We start from the raw sequence: 17,994 nt of genomic DNA on the forward strand, positions 1-17,994 counted from the left end.
AGTAACTTTTTTTCAGTGATCTATTTTCCTTTCAGCTTTCCTCTTACCATATTACAGCCCTACTACAAAAATGTCTGGTGACGTTTTCTGTTATGAATTCCACTGCAGGGGAAGAAAATAGCTGCAGTACTATGCCTGGATTGAAGAGTGTTAGTGTTACCACTTATCTGTGGTTCCTGTGGTTCCTTCCTTTTTTTTTTTTTTTTAATATGCCATGGAGACTGGTGTGGATCAGCAGCACAAAATGCATATTTCCTGTTCACAACACCCAGGCAAGGAGAGAGTGAAGTCAGCTCCACCATCTCCAAGGTGGCTGAGATAGGTCCCTTGCCTCTAACAATGTAATCTTTGAGGAGAGAATTCACACCATCATTTTGTAAATCAGCTTTAAGAAAAATGATGGCACTGCTGTAATGATTTGGATCTAGGTAACAATAATTGAAAGACTAAGAAGAAAGGAAATTTTTTTGCTTTTTTTTTTTGAAAGTTTTCTATTTAACAGTTTAATTTGTATCCAGAATATCAGAAAAAGCTAGTTCAAATAGCAGAAAATGCTTAAGTCAGCCATATAATTTTAGGGGGAACTGTCACACACGGAACTAATAAATACATAACAGTTCTGATCTCGTGAAGGTTTAATGTCTGAAGTTCTTACTGACACAATAAAGCTTGGAATCATGCCTGTGACATTTTAAAGCAGGTGGTGAACTCTGAATTCATTTTCTGCATACCATGTAACTACTGCCTGTGGAGCTACATGATGAATACCAATACAATTATTTAATATTATAGATTACAGGAGCATTATACTATGCTGGAGAAGCTTTAAGCTACAATTGCTCTTCATGTAGAGGTATCACTGTCAGAATTCAGATTGATTCATTATAGCTCACTAAGTAAACTCAGGGACTTTCTGTGGCATAAGATAAATAATCTCCCCTGAGAACCACCATACATAGCAGTTAAGGATTTGCCTCATTCAAAATTGAGTTTATTTCTTGCTTCAGATGTAACTTAATTGGGCTTTGTTTTGCTTGAAAAAATGTTAATTAAGAAATTCTGCTGCCAGGGATATTTTCATGCTTCAAACATGTAGTATGTCTCTGCTTATAATCAGGGTAACCACTCCTAAAAAATTCCTCTCTTAAACCCGTAATCCCACTGCCCATCTGGCTGTGGGAGTGGCTTATAGATTTTTTCTTCAAAAAAAAAAATACGTAGTCAGGATTTACTGAGAACTGGTTCCATGATTTGGCTGCACTGAAGGGGATTTGGTTCACTCAGCCTGTTTGCCTATGTCTTTGTCCAAGACAGATAGCACTTAATCATATGCTCAATTTTAAAAAGACGAGTAGCTGTCTTGAAGTTGGTAAGATTAACTATGATTAAAGCTAAGCACATGCCTAGATGGGTCAGGACAATAATAAGGTTTCAGATTATATTACTGGAAATAATAGTGATTCAGGAGAAAAAGAAAAAGAAAAAAAAAAAAAGACAACAAAACAGTCCACTCAATCAATCAAAACTAACAAAACAGAACAAGAATGTTCTGAGCAACCCTCGTAGTTCCCATCTCATGTATATTGGTTAAAATATCTGGAGCGAAAAAATAAAAGCAGAACAGATAGCCTGTAAACATTTAAGAACTGACCCAAGATCCGTGGAAATTTATAAAAAGCTCCATAAATTTCCAGTGGATCCTGGATCATGTGCTTAATAACTGAAACATTAAAATGCTATAAATTTATAGGATAAAAAACAAAAAAGAACATATTTTTAAAAATTGTGTTTTTTGTTGTTGTTTAAACAGAGAATAGAATTAGCAAATAAAGTAATAGCTAAAGTGCAATAAAGCATGTATTTGGCAGTACTTTAAGAATTCTTACTTGAAAACAATATTCAAAAAGACTTGGATATGAAAACAATCACTTGGACTGGGAGCTTGTTGAAAGAATAAGATGCACATGCAAAGAAAACAAGAAATGTGATGAACCTAGGAGAAGAAGCTATTCAGTGGGTAAATGCAGAAACATCTGTAGATCTGAAGTAAAATTATCAAGACCACCTCAATGGTTAAGATGCTTATATTCCATGTTTGAAGACAAATTGGCCACCTTCCATCAAAAAGTTGCTGTGAAAAACAGGAGAAGGTGGTTTGGGTAATTATTTGAGATAATTTCTTTGCTTAGTGACTCTTTATTCATTTAGGTGCTTAGAAGGCTGCTACACCTGCAGATGTGACATGCACAAATAAACTTCCCTGCATTTTCTCTGAATTTACTCCCCTACATTCATATGCAGTGTCCTAGACTTAAGCAAGTTGCTACAATGAGGTCCTACACCTTTCTGAGTCCTTGGTAGATGGCTCCAGCAGCTTATGGAAGCTTTTAAGCAGACATGGAAAGATGAGGGATTTCTCCAGCATAAGATATCATAGCTAGAATTTAGACTTAAAGGGTCTTGGCATAAAAATCACATTTTTGCCCTCTCAAACTGTTTTGTTGAATGTCAGTTATCTACAAAAGGATCTAAGGATCATCCACTGAAAAATGGAGTGAATCATATGTAAAAACATATTCTATTTTCCTGTTTTTCCATTTCTCTTTGTAGCAATACTGCCTTAAACTTGGAGTCCAAAAAGTTTATTGCTTACTCTATTAGAAAGAATTCTACTGTAACTTGGATGACAGAAAGCGGGATTCACATTCATGGTTTAGTCACTCCAATTCACATTCATAAGCACATTTCATCAAGGTGCCTGAGCACCTCTGCGGCCAACATGGATGCATTACTTCAGGAGGGAAATAGGTCATGACCAAAGCAATCTGGCAGAGGAAGATATAATTTCTGCAGTGTGATTGTTGCCCTCATTCCACATGCCAATTTTGCATATATGAAAGATGAATTTCTGAATGCAGTGGTCCTTAAGACTAGATCCACTCCTACCACCAACAGGGGAATCCTGGGTGCTAGAAACAAAATGGTGTGCCACCATTTATGTTATTAATAGTTGATGGCACCCTCCTGTGTTGCAGGTAGTGAGTGCTATACAGGCAATCTGTGCAGACTTCATTCTGTGCTTAGTTCTTGATCAGCCACAGTTCTTGAAGCTGCTGAAAGGGAATATACAACCTGCTTTTTAGGAGCATAAAAGCAAGTTCTTGTTGATGGCATGCTTTGGAATTCTCCTCTCTCAGGGCAAAATAAGCTGGCAGAAACTCTGCTTCCATGGTGGAAGGTGGAAGAAAGAGGAAAGGAAGTATTTCTAATACTGAACAGAATATTTGATCAGATCATGATTCTGGAAGTTTCATGGAGACTTATGAACAGAGGAGACTATTTCCTGTGAGAAATGAATGAATATCACTCACTCTATTCTGTCTCACATGACCTGATCAGTGCTTCAGTGACTAAAATTCCATGTGTTAATAATGAAAATAATAGGGCTTTTTGCTCTCTGAATCTCTCTATGAATTTCTTGCCTTCACTTTTGACTTTAAATACTGTTTAATATTATCTTCAATGTCAGGATAGGTAAGCATTCCCACTAATTTAAATCTAAATTTAAATTACTAATCTAAAATCTAATCTACTAATCTAAAATCACTAATCTAAAGAATGGTAACCAAAACCAGACTTAGATATATTCCTTGGTCAGCTGGAAATAGTCAGAAACACTGACAAGCATGGGACATCAACGACTTCACTGGAAAGCCTGTTCTAACAGCAAAGAAATTTATGCTACTGTCCAGTCTGAATCTTCCCTGTTCATCAGTGAACAAGCAACTGAGCCCAGCATCTCTTTACTCCTTCTTAGGGAGCTGCAGAGAGCAATGAGGCTGCCTCACAATCCTCCTCAAGTGTCCTCAGCCTCTCCTCACAGGACTTGCTCTTCAGCTCAGTTACAAGTTTGGTTGCCTTCCTCAGAATACATTCAAAGACATTAACATCCTTTTTATGCCGCGGAACCCAGAACTGCATACAGTATTCAAGGTGAAGACATATCAATACTAAACACAGTCACTGTTCATCTCCAATGCTGTGAAGTATGTAGGTTGCTCTAAAAGTAATGTCTGCTGTTTATTTCCATGAAAACCACAACAGAGACAATGAGCACAATAACAGTATTTAATAGAGAAAATTCTCAGCTACAAAGCAGTTTTTCAACACAGTCACCATTTTGCTAATGATGAATAAGAATCTGCATGCTATGCTCATAAAAATCTATATGGCCATAAAGAATGTGGCTTCTCATTCACACTGCTATTGCTATTGCTGAAACACACCATCCACCACTTCACTGTGCTAACATCCACCTTTTCACTTCCATAAACACTCAGCAAGTGTTGATGATCGTCAATGGGTGCAATTTTTTCCGCATACAGAAATTCAGAATTAAACAAAATATTGTCAGGAAGGCTCAACCTCTATTGTCATTCCATAAACATCCATCATGGGGCAACATAACAAAATAGGAGGCATTACTTTCAGAGCAGCCCTCCTACCTAAATCCATCTGCATGGCCCCTCGTCCCTTCAGGGAGTCAGTAGCACCTCTCAGTTTTGTGTTACTGACAGAGACAAACATTTTTTTGCTGAGCAGGGGACAATATAAACTGATAAGAAGATTGACTAAGGTTAAGGGAAAGTTGGGATTAAGAAGTTGAGGCCACCCATGCAGTGAGAAAGTACTAATGGGAAAGACATTTTTCAAGTTAAAAATATAACAATTTCCTTAACACAGAGTTGTAAAATAACAGCTGTACAGCAAGGCAGAACAAAGTTCCTTCAGTGGTGAATGAAAAGTGGCTGAATGGAAAGACACCATCTGCTTTATCAGAAATAGACTCTGCCAGACTGTAAACCAGGACTTCTTCAAGAGGAAGGTCAGGTTGCATTCCACCAAAATGGCAACACAGCTTTGTTCCACAGGCAAGCAAAGCCATCTTCAAAGAAACTGTGAAATACTAGATGCTTTAAAAGGATTTTCCACTGTATTGATGTTGTTCCCATAATACACAAGCCAAGGAGTAGAAAAGCAACACATCAAAACACGTTTGCATGTACTTGGAATCAGGTGTCTCTTTCATATCAGAGCATGCTTTCTGCTGCCTTTAAAAGCAACATTTCACTTGCACGTCCATGGAGGGAAAAAAAAAACCCTCCTGCAGCACCTCAAGCACAGGCAAGATGCTAAGAAGCAATCATTGCCAATGGTGACTGAAAAACACAACTCAAGGTAGGAATGAATACTCTGGTACTGTCCTAAGTTTCAACCAGACCACTTCCATTGCTTTGAGCGTATTTGACACTACAGTTTAGGACTGACCACTGTAGTGGTCAATCAAATGTAGAGTATAGACATGAAATATACTTGGATCCAAGCTAATTAAATAGTAATTATGAGCACTTTTATTCAGAAGTACACCAGATGCAATGAAAGAAAGATGTGGCTGTAGCAAGGAGTTTTTTTCTTAATTCATTAGTGGTCCATCTGCTTGGGAGTGAGATCTGAAGCACCACAGAAGAATCACCGGTCACTGCAAGATGCAGGTCTACTTCAAGATCAGGAGCTAACAATGCTCTTTGTGTCTCCTAATGTTTACCTTCAATCATCACATTTTGTAACATCATGGGACACAATTTCTAATACAGTCTGTCTCTCTGCACTCTTCTTTCATACAGCTCAGTGTTCCCCACTATCACAGCTCCAACAACTATAAAATTTTTCTTTCAAACAGTAGCACATGACAAATACAAAATAATGTCAAATCTTACATGTAAGTTTTCCAAACTCCCTGCATAATTTGGAAGAATCCTGAAGCAGACTGAGATGATAATCTTGCAGTGTAACGGCTGACTGCTTCATAACACAGTAGCTACTACTCACATACTACTCCCCAGGGTTAAGGTGTATGCTAGATAAGAACAGTAGCTTACTGAGTGTACTTATGAGCTTCCTGCTGACTAACAACTTTGATTTGCAAGAGCTCTCCATCTCCCAGAATAAAAAATCAGGCAAATGAGGCAAGAAACCGTCATGACTGAAGTAGGATCTGCTCATCAGACTGATGGTAAAAAAAGAAAAGTACAAGCAGTGGAAGCAGGGATGGGTGGCCTGGGAAGAATCATAGGGTTGCTGTTCAGATGTGGTGGGACAGAGTTAGAAAAGCCAAGATGCAGATGGAATTAAAGTGAGGAATTAAATTGGTGAGGGATGTCAAAGAAAAACAAGAAGGGATTTTTTTAGATACGTTGGGCAGAAAAGACAGGCAAATGAGAGAGTACCGCCTCTGATAAATGAGAAAGGAGAGCTGGCCTCCTCAGACATGGAGATGATTGAGGGAGGTACTTAACAAGTTATTTGCCTTGCTCTTCATGGCTAGTCAGGGTACTCATGCCTCATCTCCAGAGTTTCTAAGTGGGGGTCAGGGGAGCAAAATCCCTCCTAGTGTAAGAGCAAACCAAGACCAACAAATGAGGCTGAATGTGTACAAGCCTATGGGACTAAATAACATGCATCCCAGGGTACTAAAGAAACTGACTAATATGGTTGCTCTCCATCACATTTGAAAAATCATGGTTGTCAGTCAAGTTTCCCAGTGATTTGAAAAAGTAGAAATACCACTCCCATCTTTAAGAAACAGAGAAAGGAAGACTCGGGCAACTACAGGTCAATGAGCCTCACTTCTCAGCCTGGGAAGACCATGGAGGGGATTCTCCTAGAAGAGATGTTAAAGCACATGCAAGATGTGGAGGTGAACTGAGGCAGCCAGAAAGGCTTCACCAAGATCATGTCACGCCTAACCAATCTAGTGGCCTTCTATGATGGAAAGACAGCATCAGTGGATAAAGGAAGCACAGCTGATTTTATCTACCTGGATTTGTATATTCTTATCTCTAAATTGGAGAGAGATGGATTTGAAGGGCAAACTGTTCAATGGTTAAAGAATTTGCTAGATGATTGTAGCCAGTGGGTTCTTCTCAATGGCTCTACACCCAGGTGGAGGCTGGTCACAAGCAGTGCCTCCCAGAGATTCATCTTGGACTGGTGCTCTTCAACATCTTTATCAATGACATAGACAGTGGTATTGAGCATAACCTCTGCAAGTTTGGTAATGACATCAAGTTGAGAAGTGTAGTTAACAGAATAGAAAGAAGGGATACCATCCAGATGGACTTGGACAGACTTGAAAAACGGGCCCATGAGAATCTAATGAGGCTTAGCAAGGCCAAGTGGCAAAGTGCAAGGTGTTGAACTTGGGTTAGGGCAATTCTAGATATGAGTACAGACAGAGAAAAGAACTCAATGAGAATGGCCCTCTAAAAAAGGACTTGGTGGTCTTGGTGGATGAAAAGCTGTACAAGAGCTAGCAGTGTGTGCTTACAGCCCAGAAGGCCTAAAGTATCCTGGGCTACATCAAAAGAGGGGTTGCCTGCAGGGAGAGGGAGCTGATTTGTCCTCCTTGTGACACCCCATTCTGGGACCTGTGTACAAGCCTGGGGTCCCCTGTAAAGGAATAATGTGGAGCTGTTGGAGAGGGTCCAGAGAAGAGCCACGAATCTAATCAAAGGGCTGGAGCATCTGTCCTATGAAGAAAGGTTTAGAGAGTTGGGCTTGTTTAACCTGGAGAAGATAAGGTTCTGGGGAGATCTCACTGTGGCCTTCCTGTGCTTGAAATCAGCTTACAAGCAGGAGAGGATCAATTTTTTATATGGTCTGATAGTGATAGGACAATGGGGAATGACTTAAACTAAAAGAGGGGAGATTTAGGTTAGATGTTAGGAAGAAATTTTTTTACTCAGAGGGTAGTGAAGAGCTGGAACGTGTGCCCAGAGAAGCTGTGTATGCCTGTGTTGGGGACCTAAAGGGCCATGACTGAAGAATGATGCTGAGATGGGACAAAGTGTTCTGACTGTTTTAAGGGAACTGATATTTGTGGCTGTAGCTGCAAATATCTTGTTTTGTAAAGAGAGCTGACCTTAGTAGTTTATTTTGTTTTTTCAAGGACTTGTTTTGCAAGCAGGTGTTCCACTTGGGCTCTGTATCATGCATTGGCCATGCAGATACAGCATGCAAGTGGAAAAAAGCCACAGACCCTTGGGAGAATAAAACCAGGAGAGAGGCTGTGGTGGAGGAGGGAGGAAAAGTGCACTTTGAAGTAGGGAACGCCCTACTGGCACTACCTATTTAATCTACCACCAGCATGTTCCTTCTCTCTTCTTTTCAGGAGTTCACCATCTCTCAAGGATCAGTAAGTAATAGTGCAATTGCTTAGGGAATTTTCTTCTTCCCTACTTACGGGGATTATCTAAAAATGGATATCTGTGTACGTATGAGTGTGTATGCTGACTAAAACTCGTAACCCCCTGTGCTGCTTGCCTCTGCTCTTGAGACATCATATCATTTAGATCCAAATCTACCCTAAAACAGTATTCCATATCCGGAGGCATTCAAGGCGAGGTTGGATGGGATCCTGGGCAGCCTGATCTAGTGGTGGTTGGCAATGATGTACATGGCAGGGGCACTGGAAATAGATGATTTTTAAGGTGCCTTCCAACCTTAGGCCTTCTATGATTCATACAAAAAGTTTGTTTAGATCCTTTCTTGCTTCATTAAACACTAACTTGTAGATAAGCCTGTCAGTTCTTTCTATTAAAAGTTCTGTTTCATGATGGAAATCAGGCTTCCAATTTTAGTTCCTAATATTTGCAAATACTGTATTTACTACATTGCTACTGCAATATTCTTATTATTCTAGTGTTATTCTATATTAGTCTTCAGAAGTTAATTCAAAACATTTTATGACTTCCACATTTCTGATTCATGTAACATTATGTTATCAAAGGTAGAGGACAGACTCTTTTCAGTGGTGTGTAGTAACAAGACAAGGAGCAAAGGCCAAAAACTGGAATATAGGAAGTTCCACACAAATACACATAAGAACTTCTTTACAGTGAGGGTGATGGAGCACTGGAATAGGCTGCCCAGGGAGGTTGTGGAGCCTCTGTCTTTGGAGATATTCAAGACCCATGTGGATGCCCACCTTTGTGACCTAATGTAAGGAATCCTCTTTAGCAGAGAGGTTGGACTAATGATCCCTAGAAGTCCCTTCTCATCCCTACAATTCTATGATTCTATGATTCGCTACTTATTTAGTATTGACATCACAGAATCACAGAATCACAGAATCACAGAATCGCAGGGGTTGGAAGGGACCTCTAGAGATCATCGAGACCAACCCCCCTGCCAAAGCAGGTTCCCTACACCAGGTCGCACAGGTAGGCGTCCAGGCAAGACTTGAATATCTCCAGAGAAGGAGACTCCACAACCTCCCTGGGCAGCCTGTTCCAGTGCTCCATCACCCTCACCGTGAAGAAGTTCTTACGCACATTCGTGCGAAACTTCCTATGCTGCAGCTTATGTCCGTTTCCCCTCATCCTGTCTCCACGTACCACTGAAAAGAGACTGACCTCACCACTATGGCCACCACACCTTCTATATTTATAGACCTGGATCAGGTCCCCTCTCAGTCTTCTTTTCTCAAGGCTAAACAGACCCAGTTCACTTAGCCTTTCTTCATAGGGGAGATGCTCCAGGCCCCTCACCATCTTTGTGGCCCTCCGCTGGACTCTTTCCAAGAGCTCCCTGTCTTTTTTGTGCTGGGGAGCCCAGAACTGGACACACTACTCCAGGTGAGGCCTTACCAGGGCAGAGTAGAGGGGGAGGATCACCTCCCTCGACCTGCTGGCCACGGTCTTCTTAATGCACCCCAGAATGCCATTGGCCTTTTTGGCCACGAGGGCACACTGCTGGCTCATGGCCTACCTGTCGTCCACCAGGACGCCCAGGTCCCTCTCTGCAGAGCTCCTCTCCAGCAGCTCATCCCCCAGCCTGTATTGGTGCATGCAATTATTCCTCCCTAGGTGTAAGACCCTACACTTGCTTTTGTTGAACCTCATCCGGTTTCTTACTGCCCAGCTCTCCAGCCTGTCCAGGTCTCGCTGAATGGCAGTACAGCCTTCAGGCGTGTCAACTAATCCTCCCAACTTTGTATCATCAGCAAACTTGCTGAGGGTGGCCACTATCCCCTCATCAAGGTCATTCATGAAGATGTTGAACAAGACCATACCCAGCACCGACCCCTGGGGGACACCACTGGTTACAGGTCTCCAGCCAGACTCTGCACCACCAACGATGACCCTCTGCGCTCTGCCAGTCAGCCAGTTCTCAACCCACCTCACTGTCCACTCATCTATCCCACACTTCTCAGCTTTGTTATAAGGATGTCGTGGGAGACAGTATCAAATGCCTTTCTAAAATCAAGGTAGACTACATCTACCATTATCCATTGACATATGCTTGATATGTAGCATATCTTTTAGCTACCTTGCCTCTTGTCACCTTCAGTTGTTACTTCTACATTTTATTTTTAAATCCAATAATCTGGAAAACAGTAAGAAATCAGTGACATTTACTTATGTTGTAAATAGGGCACCTGTCTTGCACTTGTTTTAAGTATTTACCATGGTGCATTTCAATCAAATGTGACAGGGAAGCATTGAGTCTTACAGAGAAAAAACGAAGATACTACTTAAAATTGCAAGTGAAAAAGTTTGTGGAAGAATATTTATTCAGTGTAATCTGGCAATGTGCTGCACAGTGGAACAGACCCTGCTCCTCACATTTGGCTAAAGAATAAAGAGAATTTCTCAAGGTTGTGGACATTCTTTTAATACTAGTAAATCACATGTTTCTGCATAAAAGAGAAGTCACACTTATCACTGGATGAATCTTTTTCAATCACATGTGTGAGATGCAGGAAGAAGAGAGAGGTGTGGGAAAGCATAACATGTACTAACCAGTTAGGACACAGAACAGGCACTCAGCAGTCAGCAGTTGCAAAATGGCTACAATAAGACTGGAGAAGTTTGGCTCTGTACAACTTAAAGGACCAGATTTATTTAAGCACACCAGGGGAGATGCCTTTTTAAGAGCATAATTCTCTACTGGGAAAAGGCAGGCCCCAGTCCTGGAAATTCTTACACATGTTCTTAACTGTAAGCATGAGTATTCCTATCAACTACAATCAGTGTATTCCTGTACAAACAATTAAGCATGTGCATAAAGGTCTGTAGGACTATATTTACTGAAATAGAAGATGTTACCAAGTAAGATAAATTCTCTGACATGGTGGTTTTTACAGCTTTATTCTAACAGGAGTGTGGTAAGGTCACAGCTACATCCCTCCTCTAATGTAATATACTCTGACTGCTGCATGGTGTTAGAAAACAGTAGTCCAGGAAAAAAAAAAAAAAAAGTAGTTAAGAACTGCTCCATAAAAATCTCAAATTGTTGCAACAAAAATTGCTTAATTAATCATTCTAATATTTCTAATATTTCTAATTTATTCAGCATAATGTCTGTCATAGGCCCCTGATCCCACTGAAGGAATTCAAGAGCATTTTGTACTGATCAAATTAAGTAAAATGACCTCATTTATTCATTTGTAGCCCCCATCTGTTACTCCCTTATTAATGAATCACAGACGTGCACTCGAAGGGTATCGGTATTTTTGAAAGGAGACCAGAATCACACCAATGACAGGGCACACGTATCTTTGTAGCAAGCCATTGGCAAAGTGATCTTATGTATATCTATTCTCTGCTTCAGTTTTTGGCTCTTTATTAAACAAATCACAAAATTTTCCTTACTTGCAGAATTCAGCGCCTTTCATACACCCTCTTACCTGTGCAGAGGGCTTCAAAGGAGGACTGTCTATAATCCCTGTTGCCTGAGATCATTACAGCCTGGGTGCATAGGAAAATTAGAGCCTGTAAAGCATGCCCAGGCCTTAGTGCACTGCAAGGATACTCTCAATAATATGTCTGAGATTTCCTTTTGGGAATACCAGATATCACTATTCGGAGAGTTGTTAGGGTATTTCTGTGGTTATGCTGTTGGAACAGGCAACAAATTTATAGTCAGGCTTGCTCAGAATTGGCTGTTCTGTACAGGAACAATGATATAGCCATTGGCTTCTTAGTGGGATTGATTTGCTATATAAAATAATATTAATATAGTATAATATATAAATATAATATTATATTAATAATATATAAAGTATGAAGTATAAAGTAAAATATGAAGTTATATAAATAGTATAATGTAAATAGCTAAACACCAATAGAATTTAATCTCTAAATTTTTGCAATACTTTCCCTATGATTAGAATTTAATGTTAGCACTTTCCCCAGTCTTATCATTTTCATTTTATCCTTGAGTTTACTCTGTACTTTCCTCTGGTTCCCACAAATAGGAAATCGACTTCAGAATCCTCAGAGTTAGTAGATACACCACCCATCTGTGTTTGCTCCAGACATAAGAGGCTATGACCTTCTTAGGCATCTTAGCACCAGTAGAATTATTTAAAAAGTATATGTTACAGTATATTTCAGGAAATATGGCGAATTTTCCTCCCTAACTGAAATGTCCTGAAATGCTGTGAGACTTATTTTGTTCTTAAAACACCAACTTGTATTATTTCACAGTCAAGTTAGTGAAGATAATACCAGATTTCAGTTCCCTATACTCAGTCCATCTGGTTTACACATCACTTTTTGTACAGCTGTATGGCTTGCAGCATTTTTTATCTTGTACTATAAATATGATTGTAGATATGATGTTATCGGTATGCCATGAAATGTTGTCAAATGTAACTTAAAATTGGATTCTTAATGAAGATCTAGTCCTGAATTTTCTTTTTCTTATACTTGAATCAGAGCAGAGTAGCAGCTCTGAAGGCAATGGACATGTGTCAATCTGTACATCTAAGGAACAACTCTGAAGATACTGAGCATGTGGGAATTGGAACCTGAATGTCATGTTTAATATTACACAATCTAAACTCTACTAATGGGTTAAGACTTCATGAATCCTGTCATCAATTAATGGGATCAAGGTTATTGTCTCAAGACTTTTTAATAATAGAAATCTGAAGGCAATCAATTAAAGGAGTTTCTTTTACCCTGCCACTGAAACAAAAAGGTCCTTGTGAGGCATTAATACAGGTAGGAAGAATTTACCATGCAGGGAAAAGAAAATTGGACAGGAAATGTTTCAATGCTTATTTTAAACATCTGGGTGAGGTAGCAGATAAATAAGACTAAGGAACTTCAGAGAGTTTGAAGTCTTTTCCTTTCTGAGCCAGACTGCTCTTTCCAGCTGCATACTCCTAAAAAATTAGGTATTAAAAGATTTATTAACTGAAGAGGGAAAAAGCTTTAAAATATTTTTCTTCATTGCTTTAACTTGAAGCAATTCAGAGAGTGTGTGCCCCCAGACATGAAGACAGAATAATATTCTTCCATGACAGAACTATGCTTTGATAAAACAAATCGCTTTAAGCTAAAGCTTGCTATGGAGTTTGGTAAAATTGTTTCAAAGCTGAATTTGTGTTTGAATACACGTAGATGCAAGAATTTGGTTAAGCAAACATATCAAGTTTTTCCAGTATAAGATTTCAGTATAAGATAAAAATTCATATTTTGCTTTATGAAATGCTACCACATCCTATACTAGATATTTATGCTACATATATATGCTCATGTCTGGTGTGCAGCTTTCAGCAGTCAAGGATATATCAGTCAGTACTCTATACAAAAACAGAAGTGCTATTTGGCGGCTGTGTGAAATTAATCTTCTCTGTCATAATTTCCACAGGTGAAAAAGCTTTCTTGAACATGTTTGGCTGAAATGCAGTATGTTAATAAAAGAGATAAAGTTCTTGGTAGCAGAAATCTGAAATATTTGTAAAAGAAATAGCAAGTAAGCAAAAGGAAGCAGCTCTGATGGGAAAAAAAAAAAAGAAAAAGAAGAGAGACTATAGAAAAGATTTTCTGTCTATTGAAGACAATAGACACTCACTTATGAAAGCGGAGCAGAATAGGCAGCAGCAGGTTAAATTTTTCCAGTGATTCTCACAGAATTGGGACACAGAGTTTTCTTTGGCAAATAAACTAGCTGCAAGAGCCAAATGTCTTCAGAAAGAGCTTATTCTCTGGTAGCTGTCTTTTGCTTGAACTCTCTCAAGAAGCATCTGTAAAGCACTGTGAAGCATGAAGCCATTCCAAATGAAATCAGTTAGATAAGGCAACGTTGATTCTGATTTAGATGCTTGTTTTAACAAACTTAGTAATTAAAAGCTCTGTGGAGAAGAAATGTCAGACTGCCTGCTGTGCAGCAGAAGGTCAGGTTCTTATATAGAGGCCAAATAGTTCAGCAATAACTCAGCCAAGACGAAAAGACCAAAGGGAAAATCCTGCTCTTGTATCTGCAGGGCTGATCTCAAATCCCTACATCTATGCAATTAGAAAGCAGGTCGACCACTGCACATTTTTCCTTTTGTCTGCTTTCCTGTGATAAAGAACTGATGCAGAATTAAAGGTTGCTTGCAGAGAATATTCCTGTCTCTTTTCTGTATCTGATGTTTGATGTAAGACAGGAAGACATTCCACAAGAAAGAGCCTTTCTTCAAGGACATGCAAAGTTCCTGGATGGTTGCACTTTAAATCCATTCCATACAGGGCAATGATCTGATAGAAAAGGAAAGTCTCATGGGACACAGTGGCTTGTAAGAGGAAATTAATGGCTGTCACACAGCTGTTTATGTCCTCGTTTGTCAGCTACCAGGAACACAGACAAGAAATTCAATTCCAGTCAAAACCTGAATTACTGGTTGACAGTTTATCACTAGTTTCCCTGGTGTCATGTCCAAGTTGGCAAGAAGTCATAGTTCTAGAGTCACTCAAACATTTTATTTCTCATACATTTTATATAAATGATGGAAGACATCAGAAACAATTTCTAGAATGCCTTACATATTAACAGAAATAGACTGAATGTCAGACTTACGTATTCTATTTAAACCAGCACCTAAATAGATTTTCAAGAACTGGAAAAAATGATTCATCTGAACCCAGTTCCTTAAGCACTACTTATATGAAAAATTATACATATGCTTATTTTCACATAATGCCAAACCAGTAAATGGCAACAATGTGTTCATGTGTAAAAAGATGTCAGGAGATGTAGGATTAGACTGCTCATTTTCTACTTGAAATAGAACTTTTGTAGAAGTACTTCCTATTTAGCTGTACAAAAATAAAAATACATTTTTAAAATTGTAAAATTGTTTGAAATTGTTATGAATCTTACAGTACCCTAAGAGTAGATGCATCTTCAAAATAGATGGACAAAAGATAAGTATTATTTCATATGCATGGTAACTTTCACTGAAATATGTGATAGTGACATTAATTCTCAATATTAAGCTAGTATTTTTCATGTTTTATTTCTGTGTTTTTTTTTTGTTTGTTTGTTTTGTTTTTGTCTCTTAATATTGTCCATTTGTATAAGTAATTTTTTTTTCTAAATATGAACCCTAACTAGTGCAGCTCTCTTTAAAAGTGGAAACTCATGAAAGCTTTTTTTATTTATTCTAAGGGGCATAGGAATTCACCTGGATTTTTAACATTTTGATTTATTTTAATTGAAGTATGCCTACCATTTCATGTGAAAACTCCGCTGGACAGGGAATGGGGTGGATCAGGACACAAAAAACTGCTGCCTCACCACTCCTCAGAAGATCACATTCCTGTCTCCTCAGCATGTACACAGTTATCATAACAGAAGATAAGTTTCCACTTTCAGTATTCCAATTTTCATCACTTCTCTTTGATTCCTTTCCCCCTTTCTCTTGGGGACTTATAAAACAATCATGGCAATAATCAAATACTAATACTCGTTTGGGATATCTCTGTTTCCAAGCTAGGACATTATTTTGGTAGATACTGCAATTTAATAGGAATGACTCCCATGTAACATCATTGCGGTCAGATTTATTTATTTGTTTTTATTGAGAGAAAAAGAGAGAGAGAGAGAGTATTCAGCTCTTCCTTATTGCACAAATATCTGCCAAAAATAACATTTCAGAAATAACAGAGATCATAAGCATCTATACATGCTGTACTCTTAAGGAGAAGATATTTTGTAAAGGCTTTCAATAGCGGCCTTCTTGACTCCCAGTATATTCTACTTCTTGGAAGTAAAAGCAAATCCATAGGACTGAAAAGAAACAACTGAGTATACACACCTTCAATCACTATTCCAGTTCTGGATAATATGGAATTCAATAGAAAAACTACCTTTACTTTCCCTGAGGTTTGAGGAAAGCCTCAAGACAAGAAAGGGTACATAGTATAGACATAATGTTTTCCACCTTTTGATAGCTAAACTTTAAGAATGGTAAAGAGAGTTATGCAGAGCTTATTGCTTTTCTACTCAATTAAACTCTCCATATTTGGAAATGGAAAATAGCTCTATCTAGTGCATGTTGTTAACAATGGTAATTATAAGAGATTTCTTCCACTACCTATAATTATCAGCAACAATGTTATGTTCAGTTCAAGAGACAAAAAGTTATTTAAGCTTAGTGCCAAATAACTGCTTTAACTCACCTTTGAGAAGCAATTGTACTCTGTAAGCAGTTTTAACGTGCATGTCTCTACATTAATGTGAATAGCTTACCTGATTTACCAAGATCAGATTAGTAGTCAGCAAAGCTAAGCATAGCCCCGGGCAGGCAGAGGCCACCCCTGAAGGACATATAATTCCATGTCTCAAATAAGCTCAATACAATTTCATGTTTTTTTTTTTCAGTTAGGTAAGGTGGTACATCACAGAACATCCAGACAATCTGTAAGCAGACAGGAATCTGCGTGGACAAAGGGTTTGTCTTAAGAGTATGTCATGCTCCTTGCTGTTCCCCAAACCATGCTCGTATGTATGTAGCCAGACTTCTTACAAGATTAGCTATACTCTAATCTGATGGATGACACATTGCTTTTAATGAAGAATGTCACTTCTGAAGCAGATTTCAAAAGAAACTATGCACAGTAGTGCTTGAAATTTTCTGTATTTCTTTTTTGTGACTATTAGGTTGTAGCCACAAGTCCATATTGGCAACAGGTCTAGATAGCTCTTTGTTTTGTTATTTGTGCTTTTTTGTTGGTGGTTTTTGTCTTTTAAGAGCAGTCATACTTACAAAGAGATTTATTTGAAGACACTAGGAAGCTTAGTAGCAGATCCACCTGAAGAACCACTGTTTTACTTATTTATTTATTTCTAACATGTGGCATTATTCAAAGGCCCATGAATGCATCCAGGTCTTTGCGAATCTTTCATGAACAACTGATCATTCTCATTTGGTTACCTTGCTGAAACAACCCAATGGGAGGTATGGGGGACTGGGGAGAGAGGAGAAGGCAGGGAAGAGCTAGACTCACAAATCCATCATGAGAACACATACATTTGCTTTGGTTTTCATCCAGTATTTCAAGTAGTACATGTATCTTTCAACAAGGATGTAAAATCTGAGGGTTCAGTAGCTCTCCTTCTACTCCCAAAGGATCTCATGGGAATGTGTATACCCGTTAGGCGACACAGTAATGAAGAGGGGAGGTAGTGGAATGAAAATACTGTCTCTCTTCACTATTTAGTATGAATTCTCAGGGGAAGAGTTGTCCTGTGAAGAGTACCTGAATTTGCTTAATACTTCAGGGAGTGTAGAAATGCATTTTTTCTTTACATTTGCTGTGCTCAAGAACAAAATCTCAGTCTTTTGGAGACTTCTATTAAAAAGTTTATTGCATTAACAAAAGAATATTTGCTATGGATAGTTTGCTATGGATAAAGCCGCTTCAATGAGCCAACAAAGCAATAATTTCATTTATGGTGGCCAATGGTGCTGGGAACCTCTCTTCCACACATGCCAAAGTCTGCTTTTGGCAAAACCTTTCAAGGCAAACTGCAGGATGTTTTATTCTTCCTATTTTGTCTGCATGATTGCTCTGGATATTTGTGTGTGGAAGATGCATTGGGATTTGTGATTTCCTCTCTTGCAGTGCAGTGACTTTAAGTTTTACTTAAGGACAT

The sequence above is a fragment of the Meleagris gallopavo genome, chromosome 1 (assembly GCF_000146605.3).
Source record: "Meleagris gallopavo isolate NT-WF06-2002-E0010 breed Aviagen turkey brand Nicholas breeding stock chromosome 1, Turkey_5.1, whole genome shotgun sequence".
Lineage (NCBI taxonomy): Eukaryota > Metazoa > Chordata > Aves > Galliformes > Phasianidae > Meleagris > Meleagris gallopavo.